The sequence below is a fragment of the Coregonus lavaretus genome (assembly GCF_964263955.1).
Source record: "Coregonus lavaretus genome assembly, chromosome: 19".
NCBI lineage: Eukaryota > Metazoa > Chordata > Actinopteri > Salmoniformes > Salmonidae > Coregonus > Coregonus lavaretus.
Genome location: NC_140006.1, coordinates 30,286,288 through 30,311,751, shown reverse-complemented (window position 1 = coordinate 30,311,751; position 25,464 = coordinate 30,286,288). Strand labels below are relative to the sequence as shown.

At 46.4% G+C, this 25,464-nt stretch overlaps 1 protein-coding gene across 1 annotated transcript in view; it reads left to right on the top strand.

The window, feature by feature from the left end:
- LOC311146263 (double-stranded RNA-specific editase B2-like) overlaps positions 1–25,464 on the top strand; it is a gene marked incomplete at both ends in the record, with an annotated part of 42,805 nt that overhangs the window by 5,815 nt on the left and 11,526 nt on the right. The gene's annotated exons all lie outside the window — the stretch shown is intronic.

Sequence of the window (25,464 nt, the reverse complement as noted above, 5' to 3'; positions counted from 1 at the left end):
CAGACGAGCTAAACCACTTCTATGCTCGCTTCGAGGCAAGCAACACTGAAGCATGCATGAGAGCACCAGCTGTTCCGGATGACTATGTGATCACGCTCTCCGTAGCCGATGTGAGTAAGACTTTTAAGCAGGTCAACATTCACAAGGCCGCAGGGCCAGACGGATAACCAGGACGTGTACTCCGAGCATGTGCTGACCAACTGGCAAGTGTCTTCACTGACATTTTCAACATGTCCCGGACTGAGTCTGTAATACCAACATGTTATAAGCAGACCACCATAGTCCCTGTGCCCAAGGACTCTAAGATAACCTGCCTAAATGACTACCGACCCGTAGCACTGACATCTGTAGCCATGAAGTGCTTTGAAAGGCTGGTCATGGCTCACATCAACACCACTATCCCAGAAACCCTAGACCCACTCCAATTTGCATACCGCCCCAACAGATCCACAGATGATGCAATCTCTATTGCACTCCACACTGCCCTTTCCCACCTGGACAAGAGGAACACGTACGTGAGAATGCTATTCATTGACTACAGCTCAGCATTCAACACCATAGTGCCCTCAAAGCTCATCACTAAGTTAAGGATCCTGGGACTAAACACCACCCTCTGCAACTGGATCCTGGACTTCCTGACGGGCCGCCCCCAGGTGATAAGAGTAGGTAACAACACATCTGCCACACTGATCCTCAACACGGGGGCCCCTCAGGGGTGCGTGCTCAGTCCCCTCCTGTACTTCCTGTTCACCCATGACTGCATGGCCAGGCACGACTCCAACACCATCATTAAGTTTGCCGATGACACAACAGTTGTAGGCCTGATCACCGACAACGATGAGACAGCCTATAGGGAGGAGATCAGAGACCTGGCCGTGTGGTGTCAGGATAACAACCTCTTCCACAACGTGACCAAGACAAAGGAGATGATTGTGGACTACAGGGAAAAAAAGAGGACTGAGCACGCCCCCATTCTCATCGACGGGGCTGTAGTGGAACAGGAACAAACAAACTATCATGGTCCAAACACACCAAGACAGTCGTGAAGAGGGCACGACAAAGCATATTCCCCCTCAGGAGACTGAAAAGATTTGGCATGGGTCCTCAGATGCACCATCGAGAGCATCCTGACTGGTTGCATCACCACCTGGTATGGCAACTGCTTGGCCTCCGACCGCAAGGCACTACAGAGGGTAGTGCGTACGACCCAGTACATCACTGGGGCCAAGCTTCCTGCCATCCAGGACCTCTATACCAGGCGGTGTCAGAGGAAGGCCCACAAAATTGTCAAAGACTCCAGCCACCCTAGTCATAGACTGTTCTCTCTGCTACCACACGGCAAGCGGTACCGGAGTGCCAAGTCTAGGTCCAAAATACTTCTCAACAGCTTCTACCCCCAAGCCATAAGACTCTAAAATAGCTAATCATGGCTACCCTGACTATTTGCACTGCCCCCCCACCCCATCTTTTTACGCTGCTGCTACTCTGTTAATAATTTATGCATAGTCACTTTAACTCTACCCACATGTACATATTACTTCAACTACCTCAACTAGCCGGTGCCCCCGCACATTGACTCTGCACCGGTACCCCCCTGTATATATAGCCTCCCTACTGTTATTTTATTTTACTTCTGCTCTTTTTTTCTCAACACTTTTTTGTTGTTTTATTCTACTTTTTTTATTAAAAATAAATGCACTGTTGGTTAAGGGCTGTAAGTAAGCATTTCACTGTAATGTCTGCACCTGTTGTATTCGGCGCATGTGGCCAATAAAATTTGATTTGATTTGATTTGATTTACTGTTAGCTCTCTGTGCACATTTAAGGGCCAGCTGTGCTACCCTGTTCTGAGCCAATTGTAATTTTCCTAAGTCCCTCTTTGTGGCACCTGACCACACGACTGAACAGTAGTCCAGATGCGACAAAACTAGGGCCTGTAGGACCTGCCTTGTTGATAGTGTTGTTAAGAAGGCAGAGCAACACTTTATTATAGACAAACTTCTCCCCATCTTAGCTACTGTTGTATCAACATGTTTTGACAGTTTACAATCCAGGGATACTCCAAGCAGTTTAGTCACCTCAAAGTGCTCAATTTCCACATTATTCATTACAGGATTTAGTTGAGGTTTATGGTTTAGTGAATGATTTGTCCCAAATACAATGCTTTTAGTTTTTGAAATATTTAGGACTAACTTATTTATTGCCACTCATTCTGAAACTAACTGCAGCTCTTTGTTAAGTGTTGCAGTCATTTCAGTTACTGTAGTAGCTGATGTGTTCAGTGTTGTGTAATTTTCATACATAGAGACACAAAGCCAGTGGCATGTCATAAGTAAAGATTGAAAAAAGTAATGGGTCTAGACAGCTGCCCTGGGGAATTCCTGATTCTACCTGGATATGTTGGAGAGGCTTCCATTAAAGAACACCCTCTGTGTTCTGTTAGACAGGTAGTTATTTATCCACAATATAGCAGGGGCTGTAAAGCCATAACACATACAGTACCAGTCAAAAGTTTGGACACACCTACTCATTCAAGGGTTTTTCTACATTGTAGAATAATCTCAACATCAACTCTTCAGAGGAGACCGTGTGAATCAGGCCTTCATGGTCTAATTGCTGCAAAGGAACCACTACTAAAGGACACCAATAAGAAGAAGAGATTTTCTTCGGCCAAGAAACACGAGTAATGGACATTAGACCGGTGGAAATGTGTCCTTTGGTCTGGAGTCCAAATTGGAGATTTTTGGTTCCAACCGCCGTGTCTTTGTGAGACGCGGTGTGGGTGAACGGATTATCTCTGCATGTGTATTTCCCACCGTAAAGCATGGAGGAGGAGGTGTTATGGTGTGGGGGTGCTTTGCTGGTGACACTGTCTGTGATTTATTTAGAATTCAAGGCACACTTAACCACAATGGCTACCACAGCATTCTGCAGCGATACGCCATCCCATCTGGTTTGGGCTTAGTGGGACTATCATTTGTTTTTCAACAGGACAATGACCCAACACACCTCCAGGATGTGTAAGGGCTATTTGACCAAGAAGGAGAGTGATGGAGTGCTGCATCAGATGACCTGGCCTCCACAATCCCCCAACCTCAACCCAATTGAGATGGTTTGGGATGAGTCGGACACAGAGTGAAGGAAAAGCAGCCAACAAGTTCTCATCATATGTGTGAACTCCTTCAAGATGGTTGGAAAAGCATTCCAGGTGAAGCTGCTTGAGAGAATGCCAAGAGTGTGCAAAGCTGTCATCAAGGCAAAGGGTGGCTATTTGAAGAATCTCAAATATAAAATATATTTGATTTGTTTAACACTTTTGTGGTTACTATATGATTCCATGTGTGTTTTTTCATAGTTTTGATGTCTTCACTATTATTCTACAATGTAAAAAATAGTAAAAATAAAGAAAACCCCTTGAATGAGTAAGTGTGTCCAAACTTTTGACTGGCAGTGTACGTTTTTCGAGCAGCAGACTATGATTGATAATGTCAAAAGCCACACTGAAGTCTAACAAATATTTTTATCATCAATTTCTTTCAGCCAATCATCAGTCATTTGTGTAATTGCTATGCTTGTTGAATGTCCTTCCCTATAAGCATGCTGAAAGTCTGTTGTCAATTTGTTTACTTAAAATAGCATTGTATCTGGTTGGTAACAGGCGGATTGGTTGGCTATTTGAGCCAGTAAAGGGGGCTTTACTATTCTTGGGTAGTGGAATGACTTTTGCTTCCCTCCAGGCCTGAAGGCACACACCTTCTAGTGGGCTTAGATTGAAGATATGGCAAATTGGAGTGGAAATATCGTCAGCTATTATCCTCAGTAATTCTCCATCCAAGTTGTCAGACCCCGGTGGCAGGTCATTGTTGCCTGACAACAATATTTTTATTTTATTATTATTTTGTATATAATTATAGGTTCAGGGGTATGTCCGAAATATTCTTTGCTATTTTCACAACCGAAATTATGGTCGTAGTAGCTGGCGGTGGATCAAAGGGGCTGAGTTTTGATAAATAAACAAGTTGTGGGTGTGTCAAGGCTTGGCCCCTCACTGGCCAATCAGAACGTGCTCCATGGCTAAATATGTGGTTGCTTCAAGTTGTGTATTTCTAGACTTTTGTGTATAGCGTTGTCATCAACTCCAATTTGAATGTTATTCTGTTATAGCCTAGTTCATTAAATAGCCTGCCCAATATTAGCTAAATATTTTAAACATGTTTGCTGTCCACATTGTTCTAATTGCATTGTTTCAATATGGATTTTCTTTTAAATATAGGCTATAGCATTCCCACTGATATAGGGGCTAGGTCTACTGTAAATTGCAGTCTGGACATGGACATGCCAAATGTAGTCAATAAGCAAGATTAAATTCACTAGGCTATTGATAAGGCCTAAAATACATTGTATTCTAATAAAATTCAAATAAAAACTAAACAACTTGTTTTAAATAGGCTATGTTTACAGTTACAGGCACCATACTTGCTCCCTGTGGGCATATAATACAGACAAGGCAACTTACACTATGGAGGGTTTTTTACCCACATCCAAACTTTTCACAGGAGCTGGACAAAGATCCAATATAAAGAGAAAGGGTGAATGTCCACTCACTGTTATACTCATAGAATTAGGAATTAGAATAGAAATGTAATCAACCTGGTCTCAGAGCATTTCGTATTATTCTGTACATAAATCCGAGACACTCCATTTAGTATTAGTTACGTTTCGTATGGAATGTAGTACAGTGGAGGCTGCTGAAGGGAGGATGGCTCATAATAATGGCTGGAACAGCACAAATGGAATGGCATCAAACACATAGAAACCATGTGTTTGATACCATTCCACCAATTCCGCTCCAGCCATTACCACGAGCCCGTCCTCCCCAATTAAGGTGCCACCAACCTCCTGTGATGTAGTCATTTGTGAATGTCCATCACCCATTTCGTGTGATATGTTTAGAATTACAACAAGTACAATATGTTACGAATTTGCGAAACGTATGATATGTTACGAATTTAGCTAGGTGGCTAAAGTTAGCTGGGCTATGGGTTAGGGGTTAGGGTTAAGGCAAGGGTTAAGTTTAGGAGTTATGTTAAAGGGTTAAGGTTAGGGTAAGGGGAAGGGTTAGCTAAAAGGGTTAAGGTTAGGGTTAGGGGAAGGGTTAGCTAAAATGCTAGTTGCAAAGTAGCTAAAAAGCAGTAAGTAGCCTAGTTGAAATGTTGCTAATTAGCAAAAATGCTAAAGTTGTCCAATATGAGATTTGAACTTGCAACCTTTAGGTTGCTAGACATTCCCGTTATATGCCAACCCATCCACCCCGACCAACAACCCTACTTTCGTTTTTGCATTAAGTAACCCTCTGTCTTATGTAACCTTAACAAACTTAACATATCATACTCATTTGAGTGTCCCAGATTTTAGTTTACTATATTACGTCTAATGTATGAGACCAGGCTGATTTAATAGGATCTCTATAGTTATACTGCTCCCAAATGTAACGTTTTATAAACATCATGGAACCATCTTATGGATAATATTGCACTTCTCCAGAAAAGCAGACGAAATTACATTGCATTCGAGACATGTACGTTCTCAACATAAACCCATGGCCGGTGAATCTTTCTAATAAACGAAAAACAATCAAACTGTTTTTTAAAACAACAACAACAATATTTCTAAATAGGATCGGGTTAGAAGCATGATATCATAAATCGCATCTCTCGTTCCATGAGTGTAAGGCAATGTATGCACACGTAGGCCTAAGGGCTCTTCGGCAGGAGGCATGGATATTTGTCCTATCCATTGACGTTTATTAAATAGTATACAGTAACCCTACAATAGGCCTAATTATAACAAACATGTAGCTAATCTAGTTTTTTTTATTGTCTTCAAGATGGAAATATTCGTAATTGCGTTCGCATTTCGAAAATGCACTGCATGTTTGAGCCATGGACATTTGGACATTGCCCAAACGTTATAATAAGATTAGTCTTCCATCCATATGGCCTGTTAGTGACATTGCCACGTAAAACGTAAACAAAGGAACAGGAACACAGCCTAGGCGACAAGCGGATTCAGCACCAAGGACAGCGGAATACCCGCGATTTTACAGTTCGGTCCAACAGATGAAAGTGGAAGTTGTCATTTTCTAACTAAATGATAAAGGAAAAACAATAAGCAGACTATTGTAATAACTTGATGTTCCTAAACATGCTTCCTACAGTCACTGACACCTTCCATTCAATGGGCATCACACATGTGTGATGCCCATTGAATGGAAGGTGTCAGTGACTGTAGGAAGCCTGTTATGCCTAATGAGTCCACAGAAGCTGCATATGGACAAAAATAATGTCAAATATAATGACTGTTATGTTGCTCGGGATAATTTAATAAAGCATTGGTTATAGGCTACTGAATAGGCTACTGTGCGCCTCCACTGGCAAAATCGATACCATACTGCTAAGACTAGCTTTTGGTGAGTCTTATCACTAGTAGCGCTGCTTGAAATTGGCACAAGTTTTAATTTAAGGACAGACCTCAAATCTTGACATTAGCGCCGCCTTAACGCCAGCTGAAAATAGAGCCCATAATGTCTAATCAGTGGCATTCTATTGGGGTAGTTTGCTGTAACGATTTGACTAAAAGGTTTGGCTATTTTGAATGTATATATTTATAGGAGGGTTGTGGGTGTGGGTGTATATTGCTCTTTTGATGAATGACATCTTTACAGTGTATTTCAAGAAAGAGCCAAAAGGATGTTTGGTCAGAGGAGGATCCATACAATAACCATTACTCCCAGTATGAGCAATTATGTTGCTATGGATTCCTAAATAGTGTTTTCCTACCTTCAAAATACTTCAAAGCAGTCCCAGTGGGATGCGGTAAACATTTGAGTATACAAACATGCAAATTATGAAACAAATGTATGGCCTTGGAACTTTCCTTGGATATCATCTACATTTTATTCAAAGACAATAATGGTTTGATGATTGACAGAAGGTACTGTTAATTTGGTAAATTACTGACAATTTTCATGGGAAATTGATCAGACTTTCACCTTATAGTATATACACCATGCAGGGACTAGAGACTATTCAGTACTATATACTGTACTTGGTTTATTTGGGAAAGTTGTGCAATATTGTCCTAAATTCAGTACAGATTATCATGATGAAACAACATGGAACAAGAGCTGTTTTGTATCATCTGTTGCTTTCAGCAAAATGTATTATGATTTGTATCCATATTTGTTGATTGGACTGCTATTTTGATATAAAGGTACAGTATCACAAACACATAACCATTACTAGGGCAAGTCAACATGCAATTTTACTTCTGCATTGTTTACAGATCTGTATAGTGAGTGCATCAGGTGTAGACAGACAGGGAGGGAGGGAGACAAAGCCTTTTTATATGATCGCAGTGTTAAAATGTCAGGTCTGCATTTAGCTGTGTTGGTTGTGTTAAGTTGCAGTGAAACCAGACATAAGTGCAGTCAACTAGGCTGCATGCTTTCAAAAATACTGATGGCCAGACAGACAGACTGTATGATCTGTCTATGAATCAGCATGAAGGAAATGTTTTAATCTCATTTCATGCATCAGGGAAATCAGTCAACTTTAAATCTATATTGACACCAATATAATACAGCTGTAATTATTACAGTCCAGTGTAATAGACCATAACTGAAACAGACTTTTACTCTTATAGTATTTGCTATTTCTCAACAACTTGTTGTAGTATTCATTAACCATTGCTGTAGAAAAGAAACCCATAACAATATCCTCAATATGTTATCCCAGACAGCGAGTAGTTTGTTTGAGTGCTATTATTTTGCAAAGAGAAAAAAGGTTAAATTAAGCCTTTCTTATTGACTGATTCCACTGACATTAAAAGCTACATTTTAGCAGATGCTCTTATCCAGAGTGACTTACATGAGCAATTAGGGTTAGGTGCCTTGCTCAAGGGCACATTGACAGATTTGTCAACTATTTGGCTCAGGGATTTGAACCAGCCACCTTTCGGTTACAGGCCCAATGTTCTTAACTACTAGGCTACCTGCCACCCCATTTGTTAGAATGCTCACTCTACTACAAGGCAACATAGATTAGAGGAAATCTAGTATTTGGTTTGATGAAGAGACAGACAAACAGTCAATGGTGTTTCTAGTTGAAATGGGGCCATTTTCACAGCTGTTGTATCAACAGGGAGCCACGATTTGTGCCACAGTATGACATTGTTATTATCCCCAATTAGAATTCAATTCCCATCACCATATGTTTTAGTTCCAAGTGTTTGTGAGCTCTTTGATACAAGGTTTGGGTTTTGAACGGCTTTTGTCTGTATTTGTTTTTGATTTGATGTACTATATGATTGATTTGAGGAACAGGATGTGTGTGATCTGCCTGTCACGGTGAGGGTTTGCTCAGATATCAGACATCTCACTGCTTGACTGGTTTTCACAACAATCCCCCAGCCTGAGCCTCGGGTTGAGTGGACCGTATGAGATATTCTCCTCTACAGTCCAAAGTTATGACCGCAGATAAGATGGGTGAGCTGTTTAAAAAAAGATCCAGGGCTGTATGTGTCAAGCGTCTCAGAGTAGGACTGCTGATTTAGGATCAGTTTTGCCTTTTATATCACAATCAACAACATTACATGGACGGGCGGGACCTGATCCTAGATCAATACTCCTACTCTGTAGCTCAGTTGGCAGAGCTTGGCGCTTGCACTGCCAGGGTTGTGGGTTTGATTCCTGCGGCAACCCATACGTAAAATGTATGCACGTGTAAGTTGCTTTAGATAAAAGTATCTGCTAAATGGCATATACTATACTTAATAAATACGGCCCTTGATTTTTCTCTCAAATACCAAGCAAACTGAGGTTTTTAAGGTTAATTAGCTATGTTCATAGTGTAATATCTGGTACATAACAACCTTTTCAAACTGAACTAATAGTGTCCTCTGTTGATGTGTCTGTGGTGACATATGGCTCCTCCTCTCTCTGAGAATATTATCGTGAAGTTCTCTTTCTGTTTGTCTGATCCCTGCTGATGGGAACAACCTGCTTGTGAACTACAAACATCACAACTACATGAATAGTTTGCGGTATATTCTGTATTACTTGAGTCTGGGAAAAGTGGCATCAAAGTAAGCCCACAGAACTCACTTTGGCTCCTAACCATGACAGGCTGGCTGTGTTCCCCCCCTCTCTCAGTGGAGATACAGACTTTTGGTAGACAGTAGCCTAGCCAATTATGTCAGTTTCATAGTTTCATCCACGTTACGTGACTGTGCTGGTTTCCTCAGAGAGGCTGTTCACAGGTAAATAAGAGGTTGTCAGACGATTGTTCCATCGCCTCTCATCAACATATGCAACAAAGTGATCAAAGCGGTAAATACACCTTTATCAGAGTACATCCTCAGGAAAGATCTGAATCTGGATGGGAAGTCTTTGTTTAGTGTTGGGGGACTAACAGATAGGAGACGAGCTTCATGCTCTGAAAAAATGTGTTGCTTCACCTCTTCACCATATTCAAGTTGAATAACACTTTGTTCTTTCCTTATGAATATTCAAGTTGAATAACACTTTGTTCTTTCCTTATGAGCCTTCGTGGTTCCATGGAGACAGAAATCTCACTAAAATGGGAAAAGACCTGTCACGCCCTGGCTCTGGGGACTCTTATATGTTGAGCCAGGGTGTGTAGGGTCTATGTTTTGTGTTCTATGTTCTGTTTCTAGTTCATTGTGTTTCTATGTTGGCCGGGGTGGTTCTCAATCAGAGGCAACGAGAATCAGCTGTTGCTTGTTGTCTCTGATTGGGAACCATACTTAGGCAGCCTTTTGTGCACTTGTCTTTTGTGGGATCTTGTTCCGTGTTGGTTTGTGTGTATGACCGAGGACTTCACGTTTCGTTTTGTTGTTTTGTGTATTTGAAAGTACTGAAATAAAAGATGTACGCATTTCACGCTGCGCCTTGGTCTGCTTCGTATGACGATCGTGACAGAAGATCCCACCAATAAAGGACCAAGCAGCGTGTCCAGGAGCAAACGCCGGAGGTAACGTTAGTGGATGTCCTCCTCGGTTGGGGGCAGATCACGGAGGAGGAGGCCGTCCGTTACCGGAGGGCGATGAAGGGGGAGACCCAGGCAGGAGAGGAGAAGCGGCGCCAACCGGGCCGTCGTCGGACAGGCGAGAGGCACCCCCAATAATTTTTTTGGGGGGGGCACACGGCATGGACGACGGGGCTGCTGGAGGCAGATAAAGGGCGAGTTTGTGGACGAGGAGAGAAGGCCACCAGGTTACGGGGGCCATTGGTCAGTAGAGGGAAGGAGAGTGTAGAGGCACGGCGAGAGGTACTGAGGTGTGTTACCAGTCCGGTCCGGCCCGTTCCTGATCCCCACACAAGGCCAGTGGTGTGTGTTCCCAGTACGGTCCGGCCTGTTCCTGTCCCTCGCACCAAGCCTGTGATGCGCGTCGCCAGCCCGGCCCGGCCTGTTCCTGCCCCTCACACCAAGCCTGTGGTGCGTGTCGCTAGCCCGGCCCGGCCTGTTCCTGCCCCTCGCACCAAGCCTGTGGTGCGCGTCGCCAGCCCGGCACGGCCTGTTCCTGCCCTTCGCACCAAGCCAATGGTGCGCGTCGCCAGCCCGGCCCAGCCTGTTCCTACCCCTCGCACCAAGCCAATGGTGCGCGTCGCCAGCCCGGCCCGGCCTGTTCCTGCCCCTCACACCAAGCCTGTGGTGCGTGTCGCTAGCCCGGCCCGGCCTGTTCCTGCCCCTCGCACCAAGCCAATGGTGCGTGTCGCCAGCCCGGCCCGGCCTGTTCCTGCCCCTCGCACCAAGCCAATGGTGCGCTTCGCCAGCCCGGCCCGGCCTGTTCCTGCCCCTCGCACCAAGCCAATGGTGCGCGTCATCAGCCCGGTCCGGCCTGTTCCTGCTCCCCGCACCAAGCCAATGGTGCGTGTCGCCAGCCCGGCCCGGCCTGTTCCTGCCCCTCGCACCAAGCCAATGGTGCGCTTCGCCAGCCCGGCCCGGCCTGTTCCTGCCCCTCGCACCAAGCCAATGGTGCGCGTCATCAGCCCGGTCCGGCCTGTTCCTGCTCCTCGCACCAAGCCTGTGGTGCGCGTCGCCAGCCCGGCACGGCCTGTTCCTGCCCTTCGCACCAAGCCAATGGTGCGCGTCGCCAGCCCGGCCCAGCCTGTTCCTACCCCTCGCACCAAGCCAATGGTGCGCGTCGCCAGCCCGGCCCGGCCTGTTCCTGCCCCTCACACCAAGCCTGTGGTGCGTGTCGCTAGCCCGGCCCGGCCTGTTCCTGCCCCTCGCACCAAGCCAATGGTGCGTGTCGCCAGCCCGGCCCGGCCTGTTCCTGCCCCTCGCACCAAGCCAATGGTGCGCTTCGCCAGCCCGGCCCGGCCTGTTCCTGCCCCTCGCACCAAGCCAATGGTGCGCGTCATCAGCCCGGTCCGGCCTGTTCCTGCTCCCCGCACCAAGCCAATGGTGCGTGTCGCCAGCCCGGCCCGGCCTGTTCCTGCCCCTCGCACCAAGCCAATGGTGCGCTTCGCCAGCCCGGCCCGGCCTGTTCCTGCCCCTCGCACCAAGCCAATGGTGCGCGTCATCAGCCCGGTCCGGCCTGTTCCTGCTCCCCGCACCAAGCCAGTGGTGCGCTTCGTCAGCCCGGTCCGGCCCATCCCTGCTCCCCGCACCAAGCCAATGGTGCGCGTCGCCAGCCCGGCCCGGCCTGGTCCTGCTCCCCGCACCAAGCCTATGGTGCGCGTCGTCAGCCCGGCCTGTTCCTGCTCCCCGCACCAAGCCAGTGGTGCGCTTCGTCAGCCCGGTCTGGCCCGTTCCTGCTCCCCGCACCAAGCCAATGGTGTGCGTCGTCAGCCCGGCCTGTTCCTGCTCCCCGCACCAAGCCAGTGGTGCACTTCGTCAGCCCGGTCCGGCCCATTCCTGCTCCCCGCACCAAGCCAATGGTGCGCGTCGTCAGCCCAGCCCGGCCTGTTCCTGCTCCCCGCACCAAGCCAGTGGTGCACTTCGTCAGCCCGGTCCATTCCTGCTCCCCGCACCAAGCCTGTGGTGCGCGTCGCCAGCCCGGTCCGGCCCGTCCCTGCTCCCCGCCTGTGGTGCGCGTCGTCAGTCCGGCACAGCCCGTGCCTGTTTCACCGGTGCCTGGTCAGGTACCGGTCAGCTGCTCCACACCGGAGCCTAAGCAATCCGCTCCACCGATGTCCAGTCCAGCTCCAGCCAGCGGGACCAGACCAGGGGCGCTACGGGGGGGTTGTTAGAGGGTAGTTGTCTCGCCCGGAGCCGGATCCGCCTCCGAGGCGGAATGCCCACCCGGCCCCTCCCCTGTTGGGTTTATGTTGGCGCGGTCACAGTCCGCGCCTTTTGGGGGGGGGGGGGTACTGTCACGCCCTGGCTCTGGGGACTCTTATATGTTGAGCCAGGGTGTGTAGGGTCTATGTTTTGTGTTCTATGTTCTGTTTCTAGTTCATTGTGTTTCTATGTTGGCCGGGGTGGTTCTCAATCAGAGGCAACGAGAATCAGCTGTTGCTTGTTGTCTCTGATTGGGAACCATACTTAGGCAGCCTTTTGTGCACTTGTCTTTTGTGGGATCTTGTTCCGTGTTGGTTTGTGTGTATGACCGAGGACTTCACGTTTCGTTTTGTTGTTTTGTGTATTTGAAAGTACTGAAATAAAAGATGTACGCATTTCACGCTGCGCCTTGGTCTGCTTCGTATGACGATCGTGACAGAAGATCCCACCAATAAAGGACCAAGCAGCGTGTCCAGGAGCAAACGCCGGAGGTAACGTTAGTGGATGTCCTCCTCGGTTGGGGGCAGATCACGGAGGAGGAGGCCGTCCGTTACCGGAGGGCGATGAAGGGGGAGACCCAGGCAGGAGAGGAGAAGCGGCGCCAACCGGGCCGTCGTCGGACAGGCGAGAGGCACCCCCAATAATTTTTTTTGGGGGGGCACACGGCATGGACGACGGGGCTGCTGGAGGCAGATAAAGGGCGAGTTTGTGGACGAGGAGAGAAGGCCACCAGGTTACGGGGGCCATTGGTCAGTAGAGGGAAGGAGAGTGTAGAGGCACGGCGAGAGGTACTGAGGTGTGTTACCAGTCCGGTCCGGCCCGTTCCTGATCCCCACACAAGGCCAGTGGTGTGTGTTCCCAGTACGGTCCGGCCTGTTCCTGTCCCTCGCACCAAGCCTGTGATGCGCGTCGCCAGCCCGGCCCGGCCTGTTCCTGCCCCTCACACCAAGCCTGTGGTGCGTGTCGCTAGCCCGGCCCGGCCTGTTCCTGCCCCTCGCACCAAGCCTGTGGTGCGCGTCGCCAGCCCGGCACGGCCTGTTCCTGCCCTTCGCACCAAGCCAATGGTGCGCGTCGCCAGCCCGGCCCAGCCTGTTCCTACCCCTCGCACCAAGCCAATGGTGCGCGTCGCCAGCCCGGCCCGGCCTGTTCCTGCCCCTCACACCAAGCCTGTGGTGCGTGTCGCTAGCCCGGCCCGGCCTGTTCCTGCCCCTCGCACCAAGCCAATGGTGCGTGTCGCCAGCCCGGCACGGCCTGTTCCTGCCCTTCGCACCAAGCCAATGGTGCGCGTCGCCAGCCCGGCCCAGCCTGTTCCTGCCCCTCGCACCAAGCCAATGGTGCGCGTCGCTAGGCCCGGCCCGGCCTGTTCCTGCCCCTCGCACCAAGCCAATGGTGCGCGTCGCCAGCCCGGCCCGGCCTGTTCCTGCCCCTCGCACCAAGCCAATGGTGCGTGTCGCCAGCCCGGCCCGGCCTGTTCCTGCCCCTCGCACCAAGCCAATGGTGCGCTTCGCCAGCCCGGCCCGGCCTGTTCCTGCCCCTCGCACCAAGCCAATGGTGCGCGTCATCAGCCCGGTCCGGCCTGTTCCTGCTCCCCGCACCAAGCCAGTGGTGCGCTTCGTCAGCCCGGTCCGGCCCATCCCTGCTCCCCGCACCAAGCCAATGGTGCGCGTCGCCAGCCCGGCCCGGCCTGGTCCTGCTCCCCGCACCAAGCCTATGGTGCGCGTCGTCAGCCCGGCCTGTTCCTGCTCCCCGCACCAAGCCAGTGGTGCGCTTCGTCAGCCCGGTCTGGCCCGTTCCTGCTCCCCGCACCAAGCCAATGGTGTGCGTCGTCAGCCCGGCCTGTTCCTGCTCCCCGCACCAAGCCAGTGGTGCACTTCGTCAGCCCGGTCCGGCCCATTCCTGCTCCCCGCACCAAGCCAATGGTGCGCGTCGTCAGCCCAGCCCGGCCTGTTCCTGCTCCCCGCACCAAGCCAGTGGTGCACTTCGTCAGCCCGGTCCATTCCTGCTCCCCGCACCAAGCCTGTGGTGCGCGTCGCCAGCCCGGTCCGGCCCGTCCCTGCTCCCCGCCTGTGGTGCGCGTCGTCAGTCCGGCACAGCCCGTGCCTGTTTCACCGGTGCCTGGTCAGGTACCGGTCAGCTGCTCCACACCGGAGCCTAAGCAATCCGCTCCACCGATGTCCAGTCCAGCTCCAGCCAGCGGGACCAGACCAGGGGCGCTACGGGGGGGTTGTTAGAGGGTAGTTGTCTCGCCCGGAGCCGGATCCGCCTCCGAGGCGGAATGCCCACCCGGCCCCTCCCCTGTTGGGTTTATGTTGGCGCGGTCACAGTCCGCGCCTTTTGGGGGGGGGGGGGTACTGTCACGCCCTGGCTCTGGGGACTCTTATATGTTGAGCCAGGGTGTGTAGGGTCTATGTTTTGTGTTCTATGTTCTGTTTCTAGTTCATTGTGTTTCTATGTTGGCCGGGGTGGTTCTCAATCAGAGGCAACGAGAATCAGCTGTTGCTTGTTGTCTCTGATTGGGAACCATACTTAGGCAGCCTTTTGTGCACTTGTCTTTTGTGGGATCTTGTTCCGTGTTGGTTTGTGTGTATGACCGAGGACTTCACGTTTCGTTTTGTTGTTTTGTGTATTTGAAAGTACTGAAATAAAAGATGTACCCATTTCACGCTGCGCCTTGGTCTGCTTCGTATGACGATCGTGACAAGACCAACTGGATTGAGAAAAATGTTCAGAATTGGTGCAAGTTGTTTTGATGTACTCTCATGCCCCGTGTACACTAGCACGCGGTACTGCACGGTGAAACACCGCTTCCCATTAATTTTCAATGGAATGAGAAGTGGAGAGGGCGGAGGACCGTTGGGCGGCACGAACGTGGCGTGGGAAGCGGTGAAAGAGTTAAACATTTCCCAACTTTATGCAAATCACTAGCTGCGCCCGCTGGGCGATGACCAATCATATGGAGTGGTTCCCATGACGAATTTGACACTATGCGACCCAAGGCTGGAGACTTTCTTCAGCAAAGATGGCTGACAAAAATACTAGGATGGAAGCAAATGTAAGTAATTATAACCTCATACCAAATCATGCAAAAAAAAAGTACAGTTGAGAGGAATATGTTAGTTAATGCAGAGACAAACAATATTATATGATATATTATAAATACAAGTTCAATCTGTATGTCAATGCACATCTGGTGTGCATTGTAAAAACAGAGGAGGAAAGAGGAGGTGGGGAGAGAGGTGTAAAAGACAGAAAGGGAAAGTGGTAAGAACAGAGGAGCAGGGAAGGCAGCATATGATTAATTCATCACAGTGCTACCCTAATATTCTCTCAGTTCATCACAATTACATAATATTGTCTCTAGCGGTGTCTCCTGACCAGCTTTGGGCTCCCAGTTGGCCCAAAGGTTATCTTAAGAGCGGGTGAGGTGGAGAATAATATTATTATTATTATTAGGTTGCGATGACGGGACTAGGGGTTGGCATAATCTCTCACATCAAAACATACCTGCAGACGAGAGACAGATGGAGAGAGAGAGATAGCATGTTTAAGCCTTGTGTTTTTTTTATTCTAAAACTGTCAGTCATCATAATCATCAGGAGGTGAAATGCAAAACTGACATTGGATCATTAACTCTTGGACTACTACATCTCTATCTGTATTTCAATGTAAAACATCTCTTTAATAATACTTCGTGTTGACCCGACCAAGTGACCTTTCACCTCTGATCATGCTGTGACCTCTATGTAGCCAGTTCAGTGGCTGCAGAGTACTTTATACTGAAAAACATGCACAGACACACGAGGACAAACAATATAGCGTAGTTATATAAATAATGAAGTGTCTTACTCTTCTCCATGGTTGTCCCTCTTGCCTATTCTTTGAAGGTGGAAGGAGCCACAGTTATACACCTGAGCCTGCTTACTGCACAACACAATCCATCAAACAGATTGATACATGAGTGTGTAGGTGTGGGTTATAGGGTGTCTAATTGTTCTACATATTTTCAATATGGGTGACTTAAAATAGCCTGTTTTGTTTTTGTACAGACATCACCATTACCTAAACAGCACCCTCACCTGAGAAGTAGAAATCAAAGGGAGAGAAACTGGGAATTGAATAACTGCAGTTGACATAGCTAAGTAAATGGAAGAATACTCTTATTGCAATGTGGATGGCTCTTAAAAGAGCCTTTGGTTGTGCATATTGTATTCTATGGTGTTGCCAGGGAACAGCACCCTCTTTCGAAGAAGTAGGAGGTGAAGATCTCCCGCACACGGATTGCCTCTTGCTGCATTGTTAGACCCCATCCTTGAAACATCCTGCATAAGCAGCAGACCTCTCCTCTGGCACACGGCGGCGAGCTGCAGATCCCCTCCTGGTCCTCGTGTCCATTCTCATGAAGTTATGCAGGACACAGGTAGCCTTCACATGCCTGAATTCCCCCAGGAGGCAGTCCCAGATGGCCCTTGTCACCCAACCTTGTAACTATAGGCAATCATTTTGAAGGAATATGGAAGATAATGTCATTATTAGACTTTTACATCACCAGGTCATTGTGGATTACTAAAGTATAATATATCTTATAACAAATCATGATAACATTGGATAGATGCATGTGCACACACATGCATGTGTAGCATGTGACAACAGCAGGATCATATCAAGGATAGCATCACAAATGAATACATAAATACCGCTTGAAGCTTGATGATGAGTTGATCATTTGAACCAGCTGTGTAGTGCTAAAGGCAAAAACAAAAATGTGCACCCCTTTGATTCCCCAGGACAAGGACTGAGAACCACTGCTCTTCATTGGAACCTCTTCATCTGCAGACAGGCTTTCACAGCTCTCTGTATCATCAGAAGAAACAGACTGCATTATACTCAAATTATACAGCTGAATATTATGTTACTATTGTTTTTATTTTTTTATTATTATTATTATTTCAAAAAAATAGGGGGTAGATCAGCTTAATATTGCAGATAGATTGTAACTTCCATCAATGTAATTGTCTGCATCACTTCCAATCCCCCATGTTTTATATATATATATATATATATATATATATATATATATATATATACACACACACACACACACATACATACACATCCTTTAAAAAAAAAAGATTCCCCTTTATTACTTTCCAACCCCCACCACCCTTTCCCTAATTGGAGTAAACTAGTGAACAACAATGCTTAGGCCTCTACTTCCAGCTTATACTTACTATATACATTTTATGGACACAGGCCATACATGTTACTATTATCTCTGTCCTCACTTCTAGGGGCTGGAACTACACAAAAGTACCTGCCCTATCCAGAATAGTTTACTCTCTCACTTTGACAGTTGGGCTGCTATCCTTTCACCCTCCTCCATGGCTGTTAGCTAACGTTAGCTACCTACAAAAGCAGTTGGAGTTTGTTTTTGTGGTCAGTGGATGCGCTCGCCCCACCCTCCCCGAGACGCCGGCAAGGCAAGGCCCCGCCCCTGACCCAAATGGTTTTTCCAAGTGTGGGAAAAACCAAGTCCCGCCCGACGCCGGGGCGGGCATGGAATTGAGCGCACCCATAACTACCATGACCAGCACACGCACCACAGCATGAAACCAAAACATAAATAGTGAAACGCAAAACATACAATAATCCCATCTCCACCCTCACCCCTGATTGGAGGACCTCCAACATTTACACTGTACATTTGTGCATATAATTATTCCAACACTCATCAATTCCACCCTTCAGACAGCCACAGATCAACCCATCTTTGCCAATAAATCATCATCCAATGATAAATGCATCAAGATATCTAGCTAATATGAAGTTAGGTAGCTGGGGATATTTAATTAACTTATCTAGCTAGCTTTACCATATGTAAAGTTGGCATGCACTGCAGCTAGTTAGCTAATAATACATCGTATTTTTTTTACATTTTAGAAATGTATTTACTTACTTGAATAGGTTATTCCAGCCATGTGGACGATTGGAAACAGGGCAGCAAAGGTTGTCACCAGAGCGGTTTAGGGCATATTACTATTTACCTGTGAATAAATTCATGAAATTTAACTATGGATTAAACTATTTACCCATTTAATTACCAGACCTTCATACAAACTTGCTATGCTGAATTATTGACGCACAATCGAACGTGCTGCTATATGCTGCCAGCACACCCACAAGCAAACCACTCTCGGCGGCCAGAGCGGCACGCGCAATTTACCGCATACTAATGTATGCGAGCCATCAGAGTATTGCACCACTGTCCATGGTCCTGGATGAAATATTGACTGCCATCTGTGGTTCTGAATCTCTAAAACCTTGTTTACACTGCAGGCCTTAATGTTAAAATTGATTTTGTTTTTCAAATCCGTTTTGGAATGCTGACTGTTCAAACAGCATGTTACAAGTGACCAAATCGGATTTGTGTGTGTTCAGACAGCAGCCATAGTAGTCATAGTAACTACGGGTGTGTCCACAGTGGTGTAGGCTGATTGGTGGTGGTGCTGGTAATTCCTAACACTCAAAAGCTATGTAGCAAGCTAAGGAGACAACAATGCCTGCCATGGATGTTTCCCAGTTGATTTGAATGTTCAAAATCATAGTGTAAGAATACTTTTAAAGCCTCAAAGGATGAGATGATCCAACTTTCCAAACAAGTCATTTTTGGCTAGCCACAGCAGTCAAGCCTAGCTAGGTAACTATTTAGCTTTCTAGCACATTCACTAATTTGTTTGTAAACAATTAACAAGCTAGTTAGCTACCACATGTTCTTGTCAAACTGTCAACAAGATATGCCAAATAGCAGTCAAAAAATCACTTGAGTGCAAATTAATCAGATTTGCCCATTCAGACACAAGTCGCATGGCCAGGAATCAGATTTGCTTGAAATATCAGATTCCATATGCTTTTTGGCTGTTCAGACTGCAGGAAAAATAACAGATTTGAATCGGATATGGCAGAAAATAGGATTTGAGCCACTTCAAACTGCCAATGTGAACAAGGCTTAACTGATATCACCTCTTGCAGCACAATATATATTTTGTTCACTTAGCAAGGGAGCCCCATATCCATCACATTGACTAGGCCTATACAGAGAACAAAATGGAAAGTATAACAGCATCTGTGCAGCACTCTGTGGATATTTCCACCTTGGTGAACAGAATACACTGGTGGTGGTGGTGGTGGTAGTGATAACTGACTTGTTCAATTTCTTTATATTTTCGCCCACCAGGCCATTTTGTCCACCATCCCCTCTTCATCCCCTATGAGCCCTGGTCAAAGGTAGTGCACTATATAGGGAATAGGGTGCCATTTGGGATGCAGCAGTGGTTTATTTCTTGCCTCATTTCCCCTTCCCCCAGCAAGACCCAAACCTGGCCCTGCTGAGCTGGTCAATTCTACAGAGGAGAAATTATAACCAATTTGTCGTCGTTAAATGTGAGGCTTATTTGATCAACTAAGTGGATTGAAATGTGGAAACGTAATGTACAGTGCCTTCGGAAAGTATTCAGACCCCTTCACTTTTTCCACCATTTATTACGTTACAGCCTTATTCTAAAATGGATTTTTTTTAAATCCTCAGCAATCTACACACAATACCCCATAATGACAAAGCAATTTTTTTTTTTAGCTAATTTATAAAACAAAAACAGAAATACCTTATTTACATAAGTATTCAGACCCTTTGCTATGAGACTTGAAATTGAGCTCAGATGCATCCTGTTTCCATTGATCATCCTTGAGATGTTTCTACAATTTGATTGGAGTCCACCTGTGGTAAATTCAATTGATTGGACATGATTTGGAAAGGCACACACCTGTCTATATAAGGTCCCACAGTTGACAGTGCATGTCAGAGCAAAAACCAAGCCATGAGGTTGAAGGAATTGTCTGTAGAGCTCCGAGACAGGATTGTGTCGAGGCACAGATCTAGGGAAGGGTACCAAAACATTTCTGCAGCATTGAAGGTCCCCAAGAACACAGTGGCCTCCATCATTCTTAAATGGAAGAAGTTTGGAACCACCAAGACTCTTCCTAGAGCTGGCCGCCCGGTCAAACTGAGCAGTTGGGGGAGAAGGGCCTTGGTCAGGGAGGTGACCAAGAACCCGATGGTCACTCTGACAGAGCTCTAGAGTTAGTTCATCTGTGGAGATGGGAGAACCTTCCAGAAGGACAACCATCTCTACAGCACTCCACCAATCAGGCCTTTATGGTAGAGTGGCCAGACGGAAGCCACTCCTCAGTAAAAGGCACATGACAGCCCGCTTGGAGTTTGCCAAAAGGCACCTAAAGACTCTCAGACCATGAGAAACAAGATTCTCTGGTCTGATGAAACCAAGATTGAACTCTTTGGCCTGAATGCCAAGCGCCATGTCTGGAGAAAACCTGGCACCATTACTACGGTGAAACATGGTGGTAGCAGCATCATGCTGTGGGGATGTTGACTGTAAGTCGCTTTGGATAAAAGCGTCTGCTAAATGGCATATTATATTATATTATTATATGTTTTTCAGCGGCAGGGACTGGGAGACTAGTCAGGATCGAGGCAAAGATGAACGGAGCAAAGTACAGAGAGATCCTTGATGAAAACCTGCTCCAGAGCGCTCAGGACCTCAGACTTGGGCGAAGGACAAGTCTCTGAATGTCCTTGAGTGGCCCAGCCAGAGCCCGGACTTGAACCCGATCGAACATCTTTGGAGAGACCTGAAAATAGCTATGCAGCAATGCTCCCCATCCAACCTGACAGAGCTTGAGAGGATCTGCAGAGAAGAATGGGAGAAACTCCCCAAATACAGGTGCGCCAAGCTTGTAGCGCCATACCCAAGAAGACCCGAGGCTGTAATCGCTGCCAAAGGTGCTTCAACAAAGTACTGAGTAAACTGGTCTGAATACTTATGTAAATGTGATATTTCATTATTTTTTATATTTTTATAAATTAGCAAACATTTCTAAAAACCTGTTTTTGCTTTGTCATTATGGGGTATTGTGTGTAGATTGATGAGGGGAAAAAACAATTTAAATCAATTTTAGAATAAGGCTGTAACCTAACAAAATGTGGAAAAAGTCAAGGGGTCTGAATATTTTCCGAAGGCACTGTATGCACTGTATACATACACTACCTCAATTACCTCGACTAACCTGTGCCCCCGCACATTGACTCTGTACCGGTACCCCCTGTATATAGCCTCCCTACTGTTATTTGCAACTCCTGAGTGGCGCAGTGGTCTAAGGCACTGCATCGCAGTGCTAACTGTGCCACTAGAGATCCTGGTTCGAATCCAGGCTCTGTCGCAGCCGGCCGCGACCGGGAGACTCATGGGCGGCGCACAATTGGCCCAGCGTCGTCCAGGGTAGGGGTGGGAATGGCCGGCAGGGATGTAGCTCAGTTGATAGAGCATGGTGTTTGCAACGCCAGGGTTGTGGGTTCGATTCCCACAGGGGGCCAGTATAAAAAAAATGATGTATTCACTAACTGTAAGTCGCTCTGGATAAGAGCGTCTGCTAAATGACTAAAATGTAAATGTATTTTACTGCTGCTCTTTCATTATTTTTATTTTTTACTTATCTATTTGTTACTTAACACTTATTTTTCTTAAAACTGCATTGTTGGTTAAGGGCTTGTAAGTAAGCATTTCACTGTAAGGTCTACACCTGTTGTATTTGGCGCATGTGAGAAATACAATTTGATTGTATTTTATTTTATTGAAACCATGTTGGCCTCAGCAGACTTAATTTGAAAAGATGATGACAGTGCAAATATGCCAATTTTAAAATAGACATATAAACCCCGGTATCGATGTTTGTGCAAAGTAAAGTCATGTGTCTGTATGTTTCTCTTTGATGTTATAACTGGCACCAGTGAGATATCAAAACATGTAAATTAACTTTTATATTGATTACTTTATGACAGTATACATTTTTCATATAATGAGAAGTTAGTCCAATGTTTTCCTGAAAATCTTTTTGGAAAAGCTCAGTGGATTTTTTCTGGTCAGCCAATCAGCTCAAACGATGCATTTAGCCAAGAGGTGGAGTGTCCACTATGAGATGAAATGAGTTATTTGCTCAACCTCTTAAAAAGAGGTCCAGGAGGTATCCTTATCTCCCCAACAGAACTGGCAATCAGGGTCTGGCAAAGATTAGTCAACTGAGCCACAAAATGTATGTGTCCCAAATGGCACCCTATTCCATTTTAGTGTATTACTTTTGACCAGGACCCATAAAGTAGTGCACTAAATAGGGAATAGTGTGCCATTTTGGATATAACCATGGCCTTTCTACTCTCCATGTGTCTGAACTGAATGAGAATGGCATCCAAGTCGATGTCTACAGGTTCAACAAAAAAACAACTGCTGCGATTATTTGTATTGGTTTGTAAGAAGTGAGGCAGCAAAATGATAAGTCAAACTGGCATTGAACTGTACACTGAAATACAGGTGTAAGATCTTCATTTGATCACTTTCGTTGCTGAGAATTTTCCTGTGCAGATGAGCTTCGTGATTTACATAGATTCACTGAAAACCCACACTAAGACATGGTTATATTAACAGTATTGCACTTTCATGTTGCCTACTTTTGGCCAGCTAATAGCCTAACTCCGATCAAGCAACATTGTGGACTAAACCAGGGTGCCCAACTGGCAGCCAAATTCGGCCCGTTTTCTGAGCAAGGAAGGAAATCAGCAAGTGATTTTAATTTATGAAATCTGTTCTCAAGTATTCCCACGCATAATAGGGAGACACGTGATGGTATACCAATGTAAGCAAGGTTGAAAATGACTGTTTTAGTCAAATATTATATATATTTTGGCTTCTTGCAGTCAATTTGCAGTCTACAAATTATTTGTAATTATGTTCCAGCCCCCCGAGCATCCGCTCAAGAAAAGAATTGTCCTGCGGCTGAATATATTTGATGATCCCTGGACTAAACCTTAAAATCCTGTTGCTGCAGGATTCTTTTGCTGTGACAATATAGGTAAAATTAAGATCCTACATCTGTAGGTAGTGATAGGTAAGTGTTTTCATAGTGTGAATAAGACAAAGACGTGATGCTATCATCATGAACCAGTACAGTCACCAGTACTACAGAGGGTTCTCCCACTCTAAGCAGATTTTTTTATTTTATTTGTATAAAATACCTTCTTCTTGGACTATGGTATTGTCCATTATTCATCCAGGGTCCTATCCTCAGAATATTCCCCTGTAGTCCCACAGTGACGTTTAACACATTACTGGTGCAGCAGTGCTGTGGGATGGTCTGGGTTGTTACATTACTGGTGCAGCAGTGCTGTGGGATGGTCTGGGTTGTTACATTACTGGTGCAGCAGTGCTGTGGGATGGTCTGGGTTGTTACATTACTGGTGCAGCAGTGCTGTGGGATGGTCTGGGTTGTTACATTACTGGTGCAGCAGTGCTGTGGGATGGTCTGGGTTGTTACATTACTGGTGCAGCAGTGCTGTGGGATGGTCTGGGTTGTTACATTACTGGTGCAGCAGTGCTGTGGGATGGTCTGGGTTGTTACATTACTGGTGCAGCAGTGCTGTGGGATGGTCTGGGTTGTTACATTACTGGTGCAGCAGTGCTGTGGGATGGTCTGGGTTGTTACATTACTGGTGCAGCAGTGCTGTGGGATGGTCTGGGTTGTTACATTACTGGTGCAGCAGTGCTGTGGGATGGTCTGGGTTGTTACATTACTGGTGCAGCAGTGCTGTGGGATGGTCTGGGTTGTTACATTACTGGTGCAGCAGTGCTGTGGGATGGTCTGGGTTGTTACATTACTGGTGCAGCAGTGCTGTGGGATGGTCTGGGTTGTTACATTACTGGTGCAGCAGTGCTGTGGGATGGTCTGGGTTGTTACATTACTGGTGCAGCAGTGCTGTGGGATGGTCTGGGTTGTTACATTACTGGTGCAGCAGTGCTGTGGGATGGTCTGGGTTGTTACATTACTGGTGCAGCAGTGCTGTGGGATGGTCTGGGTTGTTACATTACTGGTGCAGCAGTGCTGTGGGATGGTCTGGGCTGTGGACGCTGAACCCAGAGACACCAATTTCACTGGGATTTACCTGCTGCCTCACCACCACCTAGCAGCATTATTAACTGACTTGATAGAAGAGAATGCTTACTTAAAAGAAGCACCAGTTTGTCAGTTTGAAAGCCAAAGATGCTAGATAGAACACTAGCCTGAATTATAAAGAATGTGAGGGTTAGCATGAAGACTAGATACAACCAGTAATATTACAAGCTGACAGTAGCCTAGGCATTTAGCTCATCCCCATTCTAGGTGGATTACATGTGCATTAGCAAGATGTGCATTAGACTGTGCCTTTAGATTGAATTTAGGTTAATCTGACTATACCCTCACAGGAAACAAGGCCGAAGCTGTATAAGCTATCTGTAAGAGTTTAAGCTTAATGCTGTTAAATACAGTATACAATATTGAATACACTAAATACAGTACGGTGAACGCAAGACAAACAGTCATATTTCTAATGAAACATTTCCCTGCTGCGTAATACAATACCTCAAAGACACTGTACTCTGGAAGGTAAGTAAGGTCCCTTACCATCTTGAAGTAGAGGCATATCAGTCGTTCTTCACCATAACTTGTTTGTGGAAGGAAGTAAGTTTGATTTGAAGTTGCAGCTTTCCTCCACCTGTCAAACATCTAGGCCTACCACTATCTCAGATATCTCTGGAGACAGGATCCCCTATTATTATCATCTTGTGACAGTCCCCTCGTTGTTATATATAGTTATAGCTATGAGGCTGAGTTGACATATTTCTTTCTCCCATGCATTGCCTTCTCAACCTAATGAAATGACACTATTTGTCCTACTGTAGGGCACTGTTTACACTTTTCATAATTTATCATCACACGATCACAGCTCCCCAAACCCGAGGCTTCATTGGCGAATCACATTATGTACATTACATGTTAAGGGTAAAATCTTCTATCACATCATCATATTCCAGTTTGATTCATTTAAAACTCCAGAGGCAAACTTGGTTAATCCCGTCATTGTTAATGAAGCATGTTTAATATAATAATGAAATTAAGCATGGCAAGGAAAGTGAAAAGCGCCCGCTTCCCATCCAATGTGTGAGGCCTGACAGCTTTGGATAATCTCATTTGCTAAGCATAATTTAAAATGTTTTGT